Consider the following 22,339-nt stretch of genomic DNA (forward strand, 5'->3'; position numbering starts at 1 on the left):
AACACTTTTTTTGTTTCACTAGCTGTCATTACTTTGTTCAGGCCTTTGACACTAAAAGTGCCCCAGCATTTCATTTTATTACAGCTTCTACTCTTCCTCTTTCAACTCACTTTCATACTCTCTACACCCATCATTGGCTCAGATCTTTCTCCTACATTACAAAACCATATATCTAATGACCTGCAGCAGAGGTTGAAAAACTTAAGGATGCATCAAAATCATCTGGAGGGCTTGTTCAAAAACAGATTTCTGAGCTTCACCATCAAAGTTACTGATTCAGTAGGTCTGAATAGACCTCAAGAACCTGCATTTCTAATAATTTCCAGGTAACACTGGCCTACAGGATTCTCCCTTGGATAAGCCACAGGTACCTTAATTTCAACATGACCTACCAGGTCTCCCAACTTTACCTGAGGTCACCTCCAAACCATTATTTACATAGCATCCAGATAGTCATTCAACACCTGATTTCACAATCCTTTATACTGAAATATTCTAATGGTTTCCAAGGGCTCTTAAGACAAAAATCAAAATCCTACACATGATCTATCAAGCCTTACATGACCCAGCATGACCCAGTCCTTGCCTACTGCACCACACTGCTATCATTCTTTCTTCTTTTATACACTCCAGCCACAGTGGACTCTTTCATTTCCTAGCAAAAGCCAAGTACTTGCTGTTCCAGAATATTTAAACAAGATATTCTGCCAGAAGTACTCTTTTTGTCTTCAGCTTGTCATGTTCCTTGGCTTCCCTCCCCAACTAGGTCAGCACATTCTTATATCACCCTGTATTTCTTCCTCTTAGCACTTTCCACAATGGTAATTATACAGTGAATTCGGCAATATTAGTAGTTTACTGTCTGTTCCCCACCCTTCCCATACACACAGGCTCAAAGAGGTCACATGTCTACCTGGTTTCCACTCAACTTTCAGCCCTTTGCATAGTGACTTGCACTCAAATATCTGTTGGATTAATGGTCTTGTAACAAATTATTTTGAAACCTCAAAAGTAAAAGTTTTATTAAAAAGGAACTGCAGGCATTTTTTTAGTATCCTTTATTACTTACAAATAAGGAAATTTCATTAAACTCCACCATTTGGGTGCTTAAATCAAGAAAAATAGTACCTTCAAAAGATAAAATTAAATCTTCCTATCTCAACTTCCTCTGCAACAAGATACACCAGTAGATTATTATCATCTGAATCAATAGAGTACAACACTGATACCCAAAAGTCTCTCAGTAATATGTGTATGTATAAGGCAGACTGAGATAATTTTTGCAAAAAAATTTACATATAAACTTGAACCATAGTACACTCAGGCTTAGCAACAGAAATGGTTTAGTTCTTGCTAGGAAATGAAATGGAGTAGCTGTCTGGAATTAAACCTAAACATGGGTAGCCACAAACTACAAGATAATAAGAATATAACTGAGAACTAAATTATTATGAAAACAAATGTTCTATAGATTCTGATCTCTTTTAAAATGGAAAGAATATCTGCCATCTACAATTCATTCACCAACTCTTCTTTTCTAAAGTGCATGCTAAATCAGTATAGTAGCCTCAGTGGCACAGAAATAGGAATAATCATCTTAAAATATAACTTTAATACAGCAGAATTTATATCCAAATAAAGGTTAACTCCATTCAAAGTAATTATTTTTACAGACCATTTCAAGCTGTCATCATACAAAACAATTTTGGAACTCTTTTCTAATTACTTTCTTAGTACCTTATAAATGATACAAGAATAATAGGTTTCATCCATTTGTTCACTATTTTTAACTAAAAATGGCATTCCTCATTTTGATCCCTAATTTTATGTATGAGACTTGGTTCAGAATAACTTCCCACTTTTTCTAAATATCAAATTCATTCTCATTTGCTACCACACATTGTAGGTTAAAAGAATGAGGTTGGAAGCACTAAAGAAATGCCAAAAAAAAACGTTCCAAAACTGTTTTGAACAACGACATTACTGAAATAAATTCAAGATAACTTTAAACATAGTTATCATCCCTTAGACAAATAAGTGTTAGTACATTTTTAAAAAACTGGTCACATTTCTACTCTGGCACAGCTCACAGGCAGGTCTCTTCCCTGGCTTATGGTTTTCCTGAATAACAGATGCTGTTATGCAAAAGCACATTTACTATAAACTACATATTAATAAATAGAACAAGTTTTAAAAATAAAATCTGGTGGTCTACTATAACATGGCTTGGGGAGGCAGTATAAACAACATGACTGTGGCATGAGATAAGCCAAGGTTCAACTCCTTGCTTGGTCCCTCAGTAACTACATGACTGAGCATGATACCTGAACTTAAAGTCTATACAAAGTGAATAATTCTTTCTGTAATATGGAAATAATACCATCTATTTCAGGGACATTGTAGGGATATTACATAATATATTATCTGATTGGAATTCTAGCCCCTGACATCCACAACAAATCCTCAAAAGAACTTAAGAGGCTATCTGTTCCAAACTCTCCATTTTACTAAGACCCACAGAGACTGAGTGGTTTGCAAGGTCGCAGATACTTCTGGCAGGTTTCTTATTTTCCCAGCACATCTGTTTGCTAAATCAGCTGGTGTTTGTAACACTAGGTTGCACAAGCCTGTGACAGAGGTCTCAAAGGTTTCTGTGACAGTAATAAATCAAGGCTACTTAAGGACTGTGCTTGCAAATACGATACTGGCAGTCATATACTGATAATTTAGTCCTATATATTAATGTCTCTCTTGGATTTTAAGTTCGTTTTTAAAGTCAGATATTTTAAAGTACAGCTAACACTACTTGATTCTGCATAAATTTTCATTGACTTCCTGAAAGGTTCTTTTCTAAGGAAAATATGAACCATGTTTTAAATCAAGATACTAGATAAAATAAATGTATTTCTCATTTATTAAGTATAGTAACTGGTTATAATAAACCAAAATAGTTACTCAGTTTCCTACAAGTAAAATTCATACCCAGACTTAAGCTGAGGGTTCTTTAATAAGGATCAAAGCTTGAAATGCAAGATCTAAAGTTAATTCAAAATGATCTCAAGAAATTTCATTATGGCTTTCTTATTCAATCCCAAAAGCAATTTGTTCATAGTCTGATACAAAGAATGGCTTTCTATCTTGATAGCAAAGAAAAATGAGAATTTAAGTGCCTAATTCTGGCTTAGATGCTTCTGGGTTTTGGATTCTAGGTATACATTACCACAACCAAAGTACTTGTCGTCTTTAATTTACTGTGTAAGTAACCAAAACACATAATTACACTTCTACATGCCAATTTAAAACAGTCCTATGAGAATACAATTTTTAATCCTTGAATTAAAAATGACTACCAAAAATGAGAAACTACGGAGATTAACTCTTACATGAAAAGCCTGTTCCTAACAGAAAACTAATCAATGAAGAAAATGAATTCTTAGAGAATTCTAAAAAAGCATTTTTTCTGAATCTAATTAAAACCATAATTTATTTCACAAAATGTGTCCCTGATTAATTTCAACTTGTGAGTTTGAAGAAGCTAATCACTACTATTGTAAATTAAGAAGCCCCAAAAGATAACCAAGTAAACAAGACTTTACTAATTAAAATGCTGAATATGTGAAATAATCAGCCTCTTAAATGAACCTGTTTTCAGAGAGGAATTTTTTTGTCAATAATGACATGGCATTATTTTTTTAATTGTTACATCCTAATCATAAGTCTTTGGAAAAATAAAAATATAAAAACCCTAATTTCCCAAATAATCAAACTTGAAAATAGTCAAAAGTATTATATATATAATGCTGGAGATTCTATTTTAAAATATCAGGAAGAGTGAGGAAAAAGTACCAAAACTGTAACATAATGGAAGCAATAGAAGATACTGTAAAGAGCCAGTCAAGAAGAAAATTAATCATGACAACAGGTAACTGAAAGGGAAAATGCTTAGGATGGATGAAAAGGTAAAGCAAGAGACATATAACCACTATCTCATCCAATCTCTGTTCTATAATCATCAGTTTCATAGACTACAGAGAAAGTTCAGAAAATAATCAGTAAATAGATGTCCACTGCATTATACAATATTTACAACTTTAACTTCCTCTACATTGGGCAAATAAACTGCACAAGAGCCAATTTATTTTCTAAGCTACTTTAAATTTCAAGTATTTACTATGTAGTTTCTATATTATCATATATAATTAGGCCAAATCAAGGGGTTCAGGCTTTCCAAATCACAATCCTTCTGATAGGATTTTAACTTTAAAGTAGTATTTTTAAAACCCAGATTGCAAAACTTCTGATTGCAAAATTATAACTCCACACATAAATGACACACATTCTGTAAGTCAAAACCATAGCTATAGAAGAAAGAACTACAAAGTCTCATGAAAGAACTAAGATTAACAGGGAAATATAATGTCATAGAAGAGAGAGGAAAAAAGTAGATAAATTTATTTGCTCAGGATAATTTACAATCCATCAGTATGGAGCCTGAAGATTCAAGAAAGGAGACTGGGAAAGAAAAGAAGTTAAAGAAAATTTAAAACAATGCTGAGAAAATTTTATGACTATAAGATGGAAGGAGATGAAAATTAAGGCCTTCAGTGAACTAACTAGGTGATTGAGGCTCAACATTCAAGGCACCAAAGATTACAAGATAGAAGAGAAGGAAAATACTAGTAACTACTGAACCAAAGTAGCTGTAACAAGAAAAGTAAATGACAACAACACCTCACCTGTCCGGACACAGTTAAGACACAGAAAGTAAAGGCTTTGGAATAATGAAAATGTCACACAAGCCACAAGCTTAATGCTGACATGTCATCCTCTGGAGCAAAATCATCATTTTATGCACAACTCTAAATGGTCTCATTCAGCTTCCAAGTAGCAAACTAGAAATGGCAAAGGAATCATGATGACATGGAGTAGTTGGGTACATGATAACAACAGAGGAAACAGAGAAACTCAGAGGCAAACAAAAATTCAGAGTACAAGTTTTCACGTCAACTGGCATGAAATTGTAAACACCTATCCAAATCAGCAGTGAAAGAACATAATCATATTTTAACACAGTATCATGGTCACAGTTTTATGAATAAACCTGCATTAACAAAAAATACTGTTCAATATTTCTGTACCTTACATTTAAGAAGCTAGTAAAGGACTCCAGTAAATAAAAGGTGGTGGACTAATTAAAATTTCCCTCCAGTTACCTGGTATATCCCACTGAAATAAAAATAGAAAGAAATAAAACCACAAGAGCAAAGAAATTAAAATTGGGGATGGGGTTGTGTGGGAATTCAGAAAATCTCTGAATGATGCTAGTAGATGTGAGACCCAACTGATACAACAAGCAGAGAAAGCCACAGCCTCATTATATCCTTTAACAGTTAATGCAAAAGGGTGGAAACCCATACATCTGATAGGACCTGTAAGATGCATGATTGAAAGTAAACGGTACAGCAAAAGATGGGAATAGGGGGAATAAAAATAGGACAATTGTTCCTTGACTGACCATATTAGGAACAATTAAATTTTCCATTCCCCATCTGCAAGCAGCCTAAATAAGTGACATTTGCCCTCAGGCAAAAAGATAGTAAGCCTTTCTCTAAAGAAAGTAAATGACTATCTAGGGAAAGCTAAGTGGAGACGCTGGCACAGATTAATAAGCCCTTCTCATGTGACATTTAGAAAGCTCACAGCCTGGAAAGCCAGGTCCCCCCCCTCTTGCCCTAAAACAATGTCATAAATAGTTCCTGCCCTATACTGTCCTGTCCCCAACTGTCCTGTGGCCAGAATTCCTACTCTAAGGGAAAACTTAATAGGGAAAACAGTCCAAGGAACAGGCTGGGAGGGGGAGACCCAGTCCAGAAATGTAATCTTTCTTTATGGAACATGAATAGACAGCCAAGAACCACCAGGCATATAAAATCATCAAGCATGAAAGAATACAAAAAAAAAAAACATAAAAACTGAAGAGAAAAGAGATAATTAAGGAAAGATATTATTTTAAAACAACTTTACATATTCTGAGACTAAAGACAATATTACAACATAAGACAAGAAAAGAATGGTAGGGGGAAAAAGAGAACAGGAAAATTTACAGATCAACCAAAACTAGATGGGGGGACATACCCTGAACACTGAGCAAAGAGAATCACAAAATATGAGAAGTAAAAATGAGACAAGGAGGATAGATCCAAGAGAGAAAACAAATGCCCACTAAAGAGCCAACAGCCAAACAAGTGAAGGGAGAAAACACCAAAGACATAATGGAGAACTTTCTAGAGTTGAAGAAGAATCTGATTCTTCAGACAATAAAGGGCAACTGAGTGCTTAGAACAAAACAAAAACAACTTAAACACTTCAGTAGGACTAATGTTTTCTGACAGAACAAGGAACAAATCATCTTAAAAGGATAGCGGATTAGATGACATATGGCTTCTAATTGGCATCCATAGATGCCAGAAGAAAACTACGCAATGCGTTCAGAGTGCTAAAGGAAAACTATTTGCAACCTGCAATACTGCGCCAAGCCAGTCAGTTATGTGAAACTGAATGAAGGTATTTTTTGTACATAGAACAATTCAGAAAGTGTGCCTCTCCAACACACTTTTTAAAGGAAATTACTTGAGGATGCACTTCAGAAAAAAGATCAAGTAAATTTAGAAAAAAAGCAAAATCCACAATAGAATGGATCCAATTCAAGAGTACAATGAAAGAAAGTTTCAGGAAGAAACCTAAAAGGCAACAATTCCAAACTGAGGCAGAATTACAGGCAATTCCAGATTAACAGGGAACACAATACAACAGGTAGTATGCTGAAGACTGGAAGGGTGGGGAGAGAAACACTACAATAAAGGCGTATGGTACAAGAAAAGGGGACAGTTAGAAACACCACAGAATTAGGAAATCTTGTCTGTTTTTTTTTTTAATTCAAGAGCTAGATTTTGAGCAATTGATAAAAAAAATAAAATCCACTGGACCTTGATGCTGACATTTTTCTTCAAGTGGTCCAAGAACTACTTAACAGGATCTAGAGACAAGAAATCAGAATCTGAGCATGCTACCTAGCCCAGCATTAAGTAATATTTACATAGTGATAATATCAAAACTATTCACTGGTTTTCATCATTTAGAGAGAAGCTAGGGACATAGCAAGGATTAGGATGGGGAAGGTATAATGTGTTTATCTAGGCAATAACAAAGTATAGTTACCAGTTTAGAAGGAAAAAGAAGGAAAACTTGGAAAATCTAGGTAAGCTGATATATTAATAGAAGTATGGATCAACACGCAACAGAAGCTAATGTGTTCTACAAAGCCACACTGCTTGCTCTACTGTATATTCATAAATAAACCTCCCTCACAAACGCCACCCATCTTCTAAGAGGAGAAAATGTCCTTTAATTAAAGTCAAGTTTCTTTCAGTTTAAAATAATTTCCTTCAGGTTAACTAAGATTTGAAGGCAGTGGTTCTCTATCAAGGGTGATTTTTTCCCCCAGAGACCATTTGGTCATCTCTGGGGACATTTTGGTTGAATAATTAGGGGAGGTGCCACTGGCATCTAATGGGTAGAGAATAGGAGCGCTGCTCTTTATCTACAAAGCACAGGAAAGCCACTCACAGCAAAGAATCACCCAGCCCCAAATATCAGTAAGCGCCATGCTGGGGAAACCCTGCTTTAAGGGAGCTTTTCAGACTTTTTTAGTAGAACTTTTATTGTTTCTCTCTGCTCCTCATTTTGATCATGGTGTCTAGGCATACAGGAAAGTTTTATGGGTGCAGGGAGTATTATGATTGTTCTGAATATAGACCCATGGACTGCCCCAAACCATGCTTATAGTTAAGGCAACACTAGCTGCTTAACAAATAAAACTCCAAATTTTCAGTAACTTCACATGATTAAAATTACATTCCATTGTGGGTGTTTCTGTTTAGTGTACAGCTTTCTTCCACATGGTAATTTAGAGACTCTAGATCACTCCAGTCTTATGGCTCAACCACCCGCTATAAACCCCAGCCTCTGCATCTGGCCTTTGAATTGGAAAAGAGAAGGGAGAGAAGGAACACCTGTTTTTCTGCTACCTCAACCCAGAAGTGACAACACATTATTTCCACTCACATTCCACTAATGAAAACCAGTCAGTGGCCCCACCTAGATGCAGGGAGGGAGGACGGAAGTAGAGGAGATAATGACAGAAATGCATTCTTGGCTCAGCAACCATTTCCCAGTGTTAACGACACTACAGCAAGAGGAATTTTGATGGGATTGAGTTGATCTGCAACAGCCACTCTCCCCACAACCTCTACTTTGTGGATGTCAGCATAGGGCCAGGTACAGGGCAATAAGCTAGTAAGTGGCTCTGCAGGTTCTGAACTTAAGCAGTCTGGCTCCAGAGACTGTGCTAGTCGGCCTCTCTAGATTTCTAAAATAACAGGTAGTAAGAGAGTCCTTTGTGACTATCAGTGAATATTTATAAACCATCCCCATCTTGCAAAACAGCCTACGAACTACTACAAACTTCCCACTATGCACAGCACTGTTTTTTATAGTCAAAACTATAAGTAAAATTTTACAGGAAGCTAGTCTTCAGAAGCCTACTCCCCACTTGAACCATGTCCCTGTGCCCTCATGTCCAAGGCGTCCCACCTCATTACTTCTGCCCAGTAATAATGCTAGACTAGACTATCTCCCCAAATCGACCATACTCTCACCATCAAAACATAGCCACACAGATTTCATATTCCACAGGGGCCTGAGTCTTTGTAAGAAACTATGTAATCTGATAAACTATTCTGCTAATATGTGGCATTTGGCAGCAAAAAAAATGTTACTTTAATGGTGGAAATTTCAATAGGGTAACCTCAATTATATAGATTTTTGTCCCTCAAGTATTTCCACATAAAAACCATCCACACCAATTCTGTGCATCTGACTTACTTTTAACATGAATTTTAAAAACTAACAAATCACCTTAACATACTGTTATCTACTGTCTTGTACTTCCAGCTTAGTCTAGAATTTCCTAGTGAGAAAATGGCAACCAAATAAAGAATTACTTGCTTTACTCCAAGTATTTTTAAGATTAAAAAAAAAATAGGATGTCAAATACACAAGAAATGAAAAAATCAAAGCTATATGCCAACCGATCACAAAGTATGTATTAGTTCATTAAATCATACAGTCAAAATAGACTCAGAAAGATTAGGAACATCAAAACCTGTCACAAGGGGCCGCTGCCAATAAACTCTGCAAGGCAATATAATGTGTTGTTAAAGGGCAGGCTAGCTTCCCAGCACCTGCTACTGAGCCTCCCCTCGACTCAGGTTAGTTCAAATCCAGGCTCCACTTGTCTACTACTCTGTTTAAAAAAGGGCAAGAAAATAGCCTGATTTTGGGGGGGCGTTTCGAGGATTAAAGGTTATAACATATGTCAAGTACTTCTTAAGTTGTACCCAGTACATAGCAGTCACCGTGAATCAGTTATTACTGTGACCAACCACTCCTACTAAGACACCTCCGGGAGCTGTAACAATCTCTTGCTGAACCTATCGTGTTTTCAACAACCCTAAATCAAAAAGTGTCTCCTTTTTTAACTGAAAAGAGTTTTCAAGCTTAAAAACCATTTCCTCTTTTTTTCAGTCGTCCGTGAATATGGAAGGTGGTGGGTAACTGGCTTCTTTTTCATTTTAACACCCAAGACTCTTTTTAGTGTTTTTATAATAAAATTCTCTTCTGAACATTACACAAAGGACAGACTGCTCTTTGGATTATAAACACTACAAAGAGTTTAGAAAATATAATGAAATTTTGAGATTCATAAAAGTACAAACAGTTGTTGCAGCAAAAAGCTTAGGTAAGACATGATGCAGAAGTCTTCTAGTCTGATCAAAAAAACACTGAACTCTAAAATAAAGCATAGCAGGTAGAGATTCTTCATGGTCTGCTGTCACTCAGATCCCTAAAAACATATGGAGGATATTTTTGGTAATTTTTTTTCCCATAATAGAAGGAAAAAACCCTGTTTCTTCACAACAATGAATAGACTGCAAGGGCAATATCTTCAAAAACACATTCTGTGGAGGAGAAAAGCCTAAGAAAGAAAAAAGGCTCATATTTTCAACCACACATATCCCTTACATAAAGCTTTAAAAATTTGAGGCATCTAGCATTTCTTGTGGTCTGTAACATTTAGATGCCTGATTTCTATCAGAAATTACGCTTGACTGAAAAAAAAAAACTAAGCATCTAAAATTCTGATAATGATAAATTAAAATACCATGGTCAACTCAAAGGTCAAGTAGATAATAGATTTCATAAAAAAATACACCAAAATATTTTTTAATGATACAAAGGCAAATTAAACAATTTAATGTTTGAAGTTCCCCTATGGGTTCATGAGGTAGTTGCTTCCATGTACATCATGTAATTTCATTCTCCCAACAACTATGTGGGATAAAGATTATTATTCTCCCTTTACAAATGAGAAAACTAAGGCCCAGTGAGTTGCCTAAAGCTACTTGGTTGTCTAAGATGCAATCAGAAATCCAATCAAATTGTCTGCCCCCAATTCAATGTTCTTGCTTTCACACTGTAGCATTCTCACTTCCCAAACTCAAGTACTCTAACTCTTAGCTTTTAAAGGTGTGCCAATCTTTTTATCTGGGAGAGGCAACAGTTGTGAGGGAAGAAGAAAAATTCTTCATTATGTTATAAAAAGACTCACTGTGCTTAATCCAACATGATTACCCAGGCCAATTCAAATGCTTTGGTCATGCCGCGACCCCTTTAAAATACCTGCTCATCTTCGGACAGACAGCTTTCGGCAAGACCTAACTCAAGGATCACCTCCTCCAAGAAAGTCTCCCATATTAAATAACTTGCTCCCATCTTCCCAAGCCAACACTCTTTCTTTACCATCTCACTACTTTTGTCTACTGTGGGCTACATTATCATATACCCCTCCTTGTTCTCCAGTCATACCTTTGGAACTACATTTTTTCATTCAGTAACTACTAAGCATTTGGAGAGTTAACAGTAAGCAAAACAGACAGCTCTTGCTACCAGGGAGAACTTACATTGTCTGCCACTTTACCACAAGGGTAAAAAATAACATAACGTATACCAGTATGATGTTCCTGAACAAGGATTCCTTCTTTCCCTACAAGATCTCTGAAGAAAGCTCTCTCCCTTGCAAACTTAGAAAGATTTTTCAGGGAAGAAAAATCCCTTCTATCATGTTTTCCATGAGACCTTCAACTTCATACCTTTGAGAGGAGATATGAGGACCTGGGGACCAAGGAAGGAAGGATAGATCTAAAATCTCTCAAGGGTTTCACACACATTGACATGAAATGTGCACCTATTAATACAGACATCGCTTCCTGGATCCCATCCACAAGGAAACTGTACCTCAGCCACCACTGCTTCGATCAAGCACCTCCAATCTCCTGGCACCTAGCCGCCTCCATTAATTAAGTACTAAGAGGATTTTTAATTCAAGTTGTACTTACATATTATTTGTAGGTCATATTCGGAAGAATAAGGTAGGACCTCTGTCTTCTATTTTGGAATCCCCTGATACTTCAAGATCATTGCTATCATGTGCTCAGCTTTGGGTACTATTAATATTAAAATATAATACTTCAGGTATTGCTATTAGGATAAGCATTTTCCAAAATAATATTAGAAAACTACATCTAAGTATCAATGCTTTATTTTGTTACTCATGCTTCAGTTTAAGTAACCTGCTCTTGAAGGATTATTTATAAACCAACCCAAGTTTAAATGTACTGAAAGCATTCACTAAAGAAATTCTGCAATTTGTTCTTTAACAAAGAAGATTCCTGTAATGCTGATTTTGTAAATTCATAATTTTCTGTTAAAAATCAGAACTAAAACATAACTTCATTCCAGACTTGTATATTTACCCCAAAAGTATATTTTCAGAAGTTTTTCAATTCGAAAATGAACCAAGAAACTAGATATTGCCAAGTTTATGTCTATGTGTTGTAAGAAACATATTTGATTGCCTCTAAAATGTAACAACATTCTAACTGAAAAAATATAGCAGCATCTTTTCACAGATCACAGATACAATAAATATTATGATTCAACAAAATTCAACAGTAAACCATGACCTCTTTTAATTAAACAGACATTTCTAAGCACTGTGTACAATGTATTTTGTGGCTCAAATGGTTCACATGGAATTTGACCCAACGACTTAATCTCCATAATTAAAGACCTAAAATGTAGCTCTTAGGTTTCATCTATTCGCTTTCCCAGTACTTTGAACAGGCATAAGGTAGTCATTCCATATATAGTTGCTAACAAAAAGGGATAACTTGAAATTAGTTGTACTTTAGAGGACAAATTGCATGCCCGTACTATTCCTTTCCCAACCTGCTTTATACAACTAACATGATCTTAATAATTTCACTGCAAAACAAGTTCTAGCATGCACAGAAACTGACCATAGCGTCTCAGTAAGATTAAGTTTAGATAACGTCTGATGGGATGGAGAAACCCTAACAAGTAGTTCACCTTGTGCTCCTTGAAGTCCTAAAGCAGGCAAAAAAAAAAAACCCTGTTTTAAATGATTATTTACAGAAACCTAAAGAGGCACTAATTTGAAGCTCAGCTTCTGGGCAGGTTAATGAAAACTAATAACCCTACGATATACAGGGCATTCTAATACTATTTAGAAGTCAAATATGCTTACACCATCAGTTAGAAAAGTTTTCCCACTGTTCAAGCAGGAACCCACGTCATGTATTGTTTCAGACAGCTTTAGATAAAAAGAAATTAGGTATATTCCTAAACGCATATGTCTCTCATAAAGAACTACAATTTCTGTGAATGGAAAATCTGCATACACTGTTGCTTCGCCTCAGCCAGTCTTGAGCGGGTGACTCAAGGAACCAAAAGCACACTCCGTGTGCAGCTCCAGGAACCTGATTCCACTCTGGAGAAAGGGCTTGGGAACAAACATTAAGTTTAAAAGGACAGCAAAGGCTTCGCCCTCCTGAGACGTTACAAAGCCACAGAAACTGAGTTTAGAGGGACAACCCCGTGTCACTCGCCGGCAAGGGCGGGTGCGGTCTGCAGCACAACCCCCTCTGGGGCTGTCACAGGAGAACGGGCGCCTCGCCTTAACCGCACCAAGTGACAAATTGCCGCTGTCCCGGGCGTGGGGTCTTCCGGCGACACCTCTTCGTCTGCCCGAACTTCGGGGGAGGCGCTCCGGCGATCAAAATGCTCGCAGGCATCCGCCTCTGCTGCGGCTTTGTAAGGCTGCCGACGCACCACCGTGGGCCCCAAACACTGCAGCCCGGCCAGCCTCCGAAATCCCCGTCCGCACCGGACAAAGGAGCCGAAGAGGAACTACCCGGCGCGGGGCACCGAGGCCCCGCGGCCCAGGCTCAGAACCCGGGGAGAAGGGTTGCGGTCGTCCGCAGGGGTGCGGACGGCCGCTCCGACTCGGGCACCGGCGCGACACTCACCAGTGCGGGGCCACCGGAGAGGCGGGACGCAGGGGACCGGGTCCTGCCGGGCCCTGCGAGCGTTCGGGCGGCCCCCAACTTCCCTTGGCCGCTGGAGCTGGCGGCGGCGGGGGCGGGAGCCCAGCCCGAGGGCGCTAGCCCGCAGGCGAAGTGGGCGGGAACGCGGGCTCCGCAGTTCCCGCGCCGAAGGGGCCCCCGCCTTCCCTCCGTTCGGTCGCTACGCGTGGCGGCTGCGGCCGCGGCCAAAGCAACCGCTGCAGCTGCTCTGGGAACCGCTACCAGAGCCGCCGGGCCGGGAAAGCGTCGCGACCGAATGCTGTCATCGGCCGCGCCGCCGCCGCCGCTCACGGCGCCCAGAGCGGCCAAGATCCCTCACATCGGGCGCCGGCCCCGCCCCCTTCCCGTCACGTGACTTGCGGAGGCGCGGCGGGGCCGCCTCCTCCCGGGGGGCGAGGCGCGAGGCTCGCGGGGACAACTGGCGGCGGGTGGCGAGCGCCCGCGCCGCCCCACCGCCTCCGTGCAGCCCGTGGCCCGCGCCGCCGCCTGTGGCCGCGGAGCCCAGTTTTCGGGGAGTGGTCGCGCCCTCGCTGCCTGGCCTGCGGAGACCGCCCAGAGCGCTCCGGGTCGCGACCGGGACCACGCGCCCGCCCCGCCGTGGGCGCGGCTGAAGTTTCAGCCGGAGAAGGGGGACGACGGTGTTCTGGCGTCTGGCCTGAAAAGAAGTAACCACTTTTTCCTACATCTGGTAGCACATTAGTTGTGGCATTTAATTTACTGTTTTATCCATTAAAGGGTTTATTTTTTGAGGAAAAGGTGGTGCATAAAAATCACGATGGGATGAAAATAGCCGAGCAAACTTACATTTGTTCCAAGCCTTGTTCATGATCCTTCGTGCCAGTTTTACTCATTAAGTTTTACAGTGTCTTAGGTTGGTGGCAGTTTAAACAAATGCACAGGAATTTGGCATTTCATTCCATTTTTAACATAAAGCCTAATTCTTGATTTTTTTCAAGAACCTCACCTTTTGGACATAATCTTTTGCCTTCCTTATTAACGGTGTTCCGAGGAGATCTCCACCCAGCCCTGTTGTTGAGAAGAAAAGGGTAAAATGCTAGTCACCAAAAGAAAGAAACAATGCAGAAATAAGGGAGGTAAAAAAAAAAAGACTACACTCAATCCTGGTTAACAGTGAAGGCACATGAGACACGTTTCTGTAATAACTAAACTCAGTTTGTCTATTCCTTTTTTTTCTGGCCCAGATAAAAGATTTCTTAAGCAGTTATCATCTCATTGTATTTTCTTACCAAGACGTCAAAAAGCATTCTGTTTAGCTGGACACTTCAAAATGAATAACAATAGAATTTGGCCTCTATAATTATTCTTATTAATATATTTCACAGAAACTCTTAAGAAGTCATACACTTAAGACTCATCATTATTTCATGTTACCCAAAAAGAAAAGAAACACTGCCAATTCAATTGCGCCATGCTCCTGATTTCTGTAAGATACATCTTTAATTCAGAGATGTTAAAATGTCAAAAACAATGAGTTTTAGAATCTGTGAGATACAGTAATGAAATGTTCCAGTGAGGAAAAGATTCTACAGGTTCTGTTCTTCTGAGGGATTGTACTTGTAGTTCAAATAAATATGAGGGAAGTTGATTATTCTGTGAATGACACCAAGCAAAGCTAGTAATTTTGGAGTTTGTCAACCGATTGAAACCTGTATCCTGTTTCTAGACCAGTGTTTTTCAAACTGTGATCAAAAATCAATTTTATTTTGTAATGAGTTAGGCTAGAATGGACTGGAATGTAAAAGATCAGGGCAAGAATTGTGAAACTTTTGTTTTAGTCATGGGGGAAGGTGAGAGGGTGTTGTCCTATGTTGTGATTTAAACTGTATTTCTTATTGTGAGTTGCAATCAAATAGGTTTGAAAAAGAATGTTCCCATGTATAGATAACATGCAAAATATACCATCTGAGCTCTGTTTCTCTGGTGCTTTTCCTTTACTTTGGGAACTGAGACTAAAGATTAGAAAAAGGAAGCATACTGTTTTGCCAAATCCTCTCCTGCCTCAGCCCTACTTTCCTATATTGGCCGTTGGAAAAAAAAAAAGTCATTTATTGGAATGGAAAGCACTGCACTGGAAGCAAAGCGGCCTTGATTATAGACTTAACTAATGAGATGTGTGAAACTAAACAAATTACTCTCCGCATTTCAGGGTCTTCCAAAAGTAGGGAGTTGGACTACATGCTCCATAAGGACTAATATTCAACCTTTTTTCCCAATGGATGACATTCCAATGGATGCCAAATAGCCATGGTATACCCAGGAATCTTGCAAATTCTTGTAAAATTAACTGTAACTTCTTTCAGCCACATTAAAAAAAAATCAATGCAGGTAAATGAAAGTGAAGATACAGGAAAACAAACGAAGTATATCTTTTACAGTCTTCCATATTTTAACTATTGCTAGTAATAGTTGTAATTAGCAACTAATGATTTTGACATCTCACAACTGATTGCAACAAAATGATACATTAATAACTACAGTTGAAAATATATGCATTTCGGATCCTTTCAAATCTAACATTCTGTGATACCATGAAATCTAGCATTTTTAGTGTAATCACAACGCAAACAAAATGTAATATGTGATCCTGAACTGTAACTGAAAAATATCCAATAATTCCTATTTGCTGTAAGAGATACTCTGCAAGTTTTCTACTCTAGAGTAGCACTTTAAAATAAAACTTTATTATAACTAACTCCAATGAGAATTCATCTCCTTTACCTAGTGTTCAATTAATTATACATTTCTAAGAATGAGAAGTTATTTTTCCAAATCAGTTCAAGCACTGACAGGCATGATCATCTTTCCCACAAAATATATTTCAAACCTGACCCAGAATTGAAGAGATTTGGTTTGAGGTTTTCTTATTTTCCTTTAACCTGTCCTTAGACATATATGTTGCCAAAGATTGATAATTTAATCTAAAATCCTCATTTTCTTTAAGAAGATTGATATTGCGAGCAACCTCAAATGTAAATGAGGCATTCGACGCAACTTTGAAGACTGTGGTAGGTTGTATGATTGCACTTTATCTAACCAATGGTTTGTGAGCAGATGTGACACATGCTAACTGCTCAATTCAAATGCAGTGTTCATCCCAGTCTTAGTCTTGTATTGCCTGCCATGAAAAAGACATGTTTCAAGTAGAGGCTCAGAATAAGAAAATACATGGAGTAGACATGAAACTGGCCTTTATCCTAGAGCAGTATACTGCAGCAACTATCCTGTAGCTAACATGCAACAAGAGTAACACATAAGTATTTGTTACTCTAAGTCACAGATTTTTGAAATTGTTATATAGCATAATCTTGCAAATCACCTAAGATGAATTTGAGCCAACAGATCAGTCATTCATTGACTAAATGCACTATACAACAATAATATTTACACTCCTTTTAAGTAAAATAAAATAATAGAATCTACAAAATAGTCAACCAGATACTTGGTTTGCATCCAACTAAAATTTATATTAAAAAGTAGTCTATAAAATCTACAGATTTGCTTGCAAAATATTTGCAGAATTATTTTAAGTATTTCTGTTCAGTATTATTTGCCTTAAATATCCCTCAAGGAAAATTTGGATAATAAATAGAAGAATATGGGCTTCTGTTTCTGGCAATATCATGGACTATAAAACAAATAAAAATCCTGGAAAAATACTTTTTTAATCTTACTAAATATATTGATTAACTGGCAATAAAGTAAGACATTTTTAGGTCAAAAAATGAAATGAAGACAGAAACCCTACAGAGTGTAAGAGCCTAAAGCCAGCCTTCACCCTAAGGGCATTTATCAAACCCAGTTAACATGAGTTTTGATTTTCATGGTCTTATAAGAAACATACACACAAAAAAATGCTACATTTCCAAGGATTATTTATTCAGTGTAAAGATGTACTAAAAATAAATTTGCCTCTTAGTTCCATACGACCCTCCCCCAAAGTCTACAAAGAAAATTAACTGTTTTAAAACCTTGACACCTAATAAGGGAAAAGCAAAATCCGATCTGAGAATTTAGAATCATGTGCCGCTGTCATGCAAAAATGTAACTTGAATTTTTACTACCTGGGTGATCCCAAAACACCTTAAGTTAATAATGCAGAATGATTTTTGACTGATAGTGCTTAGACACCTCAAAGAAAGCCCATCCTCTCTAAAGAAACTATTTTTATCTTAAATCTTAAACAATAATTATAAGTAAAATTCTGAGGAAAATGAGCAGCTCACCATTTTAAAAATAAGCACAGAAGAAAATAAGACACCATTAGAGAGAAGCAGTGCAAACATAAGCCAGCAGGAACAGATTCAGAAGACTTCAGATACTGAAATTACTAGACACAGTTTATAAAAAATTATAGAAAATAAGAATAAAGGAATAAAAGTCAGCTTGAAGTATGTACAGAGAATAAGAAACTGTAAAGAATGACCCACAATATTTGAAAAAAAATAGAACTTAATTAAAAAATGTAAATTATTGAAATTTAAAACTCTGTGGCAATAAAAATCTGACGCAGTAGAAGTACAATCCAATGAACAGGGATATAGAGATGAAGAAATCATCCCAATTGCAACTGAAAAAGAAAAAGAAAAGAATAAAGACTTTAAGTGACATGGAAGACATTGTGAGAAAAAAACAATCTAAGTATAACTCCAGAAGAATAGGAAAGAGAGAACAGAGGCAATATTTGACAAAATGATGGTTGAGAATTTTCCAAAACCAGTGAGAGACTCCAGCCCCCAGACTTGGAAAATCCCCCACATTCCAAGCAAGTAAAATAAAAATAAGTTTACACTTAGGTAGGTAGGTTGGGTACATGATAGTGAAACTATAGAACACCAAAAACAAACAAGAAAACCTTAAAAGTAGCAGGAAAAAAACATAGATTATCCTCAAAGTGTTTGGTAACTGATTTTCATAAGTAACAGAAATCAGAAGACTGGAATAATATCTTCAGTGGGTTAAAAGGAAATGATTGTCAGCCTGGAATTCAATACCAAGCGAAAAGATCTTTCAAGAATGAGGCCAAAATAAAGGCATTTTCAGGCAAGCAAAAGCAGAGTTTGCTCTCACTAACAAGAGTCTAAAGAAATTTCTTTAGACAAAAATGATCTCAAATGGAAGGTCTGAGAATTGAGACTTAAGGAAGAGCATTGAAAGTGGTAAATATTTGCATAAATCTAAAAACCTCTGACTATGTAAAACAGTAAGTTTATTTTTAATACTTTCAAGAAAAAAAATAACAGTCACTCATACGCCTGAAATTAGAGTAAGTCCAATCAGATTCTCACTTTATATCTACTGTTAAGCAGACCTCATTAGACTAAGTATTTTACCCATTTGTATTATCTCCATCTGGTATATGCCTTTAAAAGCAAAATCAATGAACATTTCCATTTATTCTTTTCTCATCCATATAGGCAAAGTTATATTAATATTTTATCAGTGTTCACTTTTTAAGTAACAGTACTGTGCAGCATTTAAAGTGTTTTTCTTCATAATGACATTATTTCAAATTTGCATAATGTACCATTGAAGATGATTTATTAATAATCAGTCTAAGAAATTAGCATGTATTTAGGAGATCATGATTTAGAGTAATAAAAAGCAGAATTATATGCTATTTTTCACATAACTATGAAGCACTAATGATCCCTAATAGAAATCTAAAAATGGAAGTTCATCATAACAAATTATATAATTATGTATTCACAGGTTAAGGGCAATTAAGTCTTTATGAAAAGCTCTACCTACTCTTTCCACCCGCGCTGCCTAGTCAAAATTAGGTGCGTGCTATGACTTTTTACACCATCTCTTGAAATTGTTAGAAAATTTTGCTCAGGGTTTAAGGATTGGATCCTGAGTTTTAATTAAGCTCAGAGGGCATCCTAAACTTCAAATAAATTTTAAAAAGAAGTTCAAACCCATTTCTTTCTGACAGCTACCTAGACTACGAATTTCTAGCTGTAAATGTGTTTTTCATTTTAATATCAGGAGAATGTATAAAAAGCTATTTATCACAATTATGTATGCATGGGACACTTAGAACACATAAACTCTTGAATTTCCAAAGTTGTGGCAGCTATAATGCAAGGAAATTATACCTTACTTTTTTAACCCAAGTTTTGCTCTTTTTTCCCTCAGCCACATGAGATTATTCAAAACATACTTAACTTCCATATTACATTCTTAATAAAACCAAATCTATAATGTCACTGCAGAATGTCCAGATGACATTATATATCTTTTAGCATATAAAATATTATGTATTACTGGTATAGATTATTCTAGGTACCTTTGTCCAACCTATATTTATACATCTACAAACTTTCTGAGAAGTCACAATTCAATTTGTATCAGCCAGATTGTATATTCTTTCAAGTTAAGAAGTAATCAGTTTTTACTGGGTCTGGGGCCCATCCTGTTTACAAGAAATATTATCAAGTATCTATAAGTTACTCCACCTCTTTTCTGAAATGAATACAAACAGGTCTCACCCTATAGACTAACTGTTTCAGAACTCATTTCTGCTGTTCTCATGTGGGAGTTCAGGTGCCACACACCTGCAGCATGATCGGGTAGCAGCCATCTGTCTGCCCACCCCTCCCAGAAAGAACAGGTCCTCTCTAGATGCCTTCTGCTAGATTCCCTTGGTATTTATTGTCTCTCTTACCCCATCAGAACACTGGTGCCAAGAAGAGACAAGATGGAGAAAGAAGGCGCGTACCCTATATGATAATAGCGTCTGTCCAGGTTCATCCCTCTGTCTGGGGCCCTCTTGAGATTCTCCCCTCGCTGTTTTCAGGCAATTTCAGGCGACTTACTTTTGCCTGGTATTCTTACATGCACAGCTGAAACTAGACTCGCAGTGCCATTCCCCCAGTCATTCCTTTAGCTCTTAGTCCCTGTAACATCCTGGAAATGGAAGATGTTGAACATCAACTCCTTTCTAGAGATGGGCGCTTTACCCCTGGTGGTGGACGTAGATTGTTGATTACTTCCCACCAATGTCCTTTTGTTGTCAGCGAATAGTCTTGGACCTGACATCATTTGTATCCTAACTCCCCTCTCCTTAAATTATTACAAAAGTAGTACACCAGAAGTACAATTATCTAAACTAAGAACAGGGAATATCCTAGAAGAAAATAGCCTTTATTCAACAAATAAAGGCAAGAAAAAAAGGAGAACAGTGTTATAGATTAAAATAGACTCATCAGACTCATCATTCAACCAAATGTAATGTATGGGCCTTTTTTATATTCTGATTCAAACCACTTTTATAAAAAGGCATCAGTGAGATAATCAGAGATACTTTAATACTGACTGGATATTATGTAACTTTAAAGAACTATTGTTAATTGTCTCGGGTATGATAATGGTATGTGAATGATTTTTAAAATGTTTCGTTTCTTAGAGGCTCATACTCTGTAAACAAGCACCTGTTTAGAAAAAAAAAATTTGTAATTATGTCACTTCTTTTCCCTACCTGTAGGTCAGGTCCATGGGAGTGTACCTAGTAGCTACTTCGTGGTATTTTCTACCCTTAACCAAACATAGTCATCATTTCCTCCTTATATGTCAATTGTTTTTTTTTTAGTAAAAGTGTTCAAATCAAAAGCAATGCATGCTCCCTTGCTGTGTTATAGACCTCTATTAAACCACTGTGAAAGGCCTAACATCATGTGACCTGTGGTAAATAAATCTGATTGAGCACATTAACATGTTCAAATTTATATAAAGCACTCTGCAAATACAGGTTACTCTGGAGATGCTAAGAGGCAGATGTACTGAGCTCCTTGGCATTCACATGATTCAGCTACAAATAGAATTTGAACAGATTCCAAATGCACAACTGTCAAATTCATAAAAAGTAGCAGAAAATGTCATGTAAAAGTTTACACTGGCCTTGAATAGCACTGAGTATTATCTGGAAAAAGATCACAAATATTCTGTTAATGTTTTATTTCTTCAGTGCTAATATTTGACAAGAATTAAGTACTTTAATTTCAAGCATAGATGTTCCCATTAGGTTAGCAGTGATAATCCAGAAATTGTTATGTTAGTATTACTATTAGGTCCAAAGAAAATCCCAAAATCACTTCAATCAATCTTACAAAGTTCATTTATGAAAATTTAACTCGCTGAAGCGGTATAGTATAGAGGTGTTGAACTCCAGCCCTGAAGTCAGATAGGTCTCTGTTCTCATTGCCACCCAATCACTGACTAGTTGTGTGACCTCACCAAGACTCTTTCTCTCACCTGTAAACTGGGGTTTTAAAAAAGTATTTAAAGTATTGTTACAATCAAAGAACACACAAAATATAAAATATTATGATTACTATCATTTGGCAATTATTACATTTCTACTCAATATTGCTAATGGTATTTTCACTCAGGTGCAAGAAAACTACACATGGACTTCACACACTACCAACTTTCCATTGATACCAAGACTTTTGAAGCAACTGGCCTAATTTTTAGAATTATAGAAGATGTATAGACAGGCATAACCTTGGGCTATGAAAAGAGATTTATTTAAGAACCTGTACAATCCCAATTCAAATATCAGTATCTCACATGTGATGTGGGAGTGAAAGTCACTTTTTCAGCAATCAGGAGTTGACTCAATTTCAAAGTTGTGTTTTTTATTCAAGGAAGACTTCCAACCATACTTCCTCGACAATACATGATGTCAACACGCTAAACCAGTCACCTCTTGCCAGACTTATTTCTTAAGTACAATAAATCATAGTAAAACA

The 22,339-nt window shown here is 37.2% G+C and overlaps 1 protein-coding gene and 1 long non-coding RNA gene across 3 annotated transcripts in view; one reads left to right on the forward strand and one right to left on the reverse strand.

Moving 5' to 3' along the window:
- Positions 1 to 13,823, reverse strand: part of OSBPL8 (oxysterol binding protein like 8) — a 207,291-nt gene extending 193,468 nt beyond the window's left edge. The window contains exon 1 of one of the 2 annotated variants that reach the window (XM_073214832.1): positions 13,509 to 13,823. The gene's annotated coding sequence lies outside the window, so the exon portion shown is untranslated. The remainder of the gene's footprint in view (positions 1 to 13,508) is intronic. The other variant, XM_073214835.1, reaches the window with a different exon arrangement.
- A 144-nt stretch (positions 13,824 to 13,967) lies between these two features.
- The window catches only part of LOC118969389 (uncharacterized), a 58,064-nt gene continuing 49,692 nt past the window's right edge, over positions 13,968 to 22,339 (forward strand). Inside the window, exon 1 of the long non-coding RNA XR_012122001.1 lies at positions 13,968 to 14,230. This is a non-coding gene — a long non-coding RNA (uncharacterized lncRNA). The remainder of the gene's footprint in view (positions 14,231 to 22,339) is intronic.

The sequence above is a fragment of the Manis javanica genome, chromosome 10 (assembly GCF_040802235.1).
Source record: "Manis javanica isolate MJ-LG chromosome 10, MJ_LKY, whole genome shotgun sequence".
NCBI classification, from domain to species: Eukaryota; Metazoa; Chordata; class Mammalia; order Pholidota; family Manidae; genus Manis; species Manis javanica.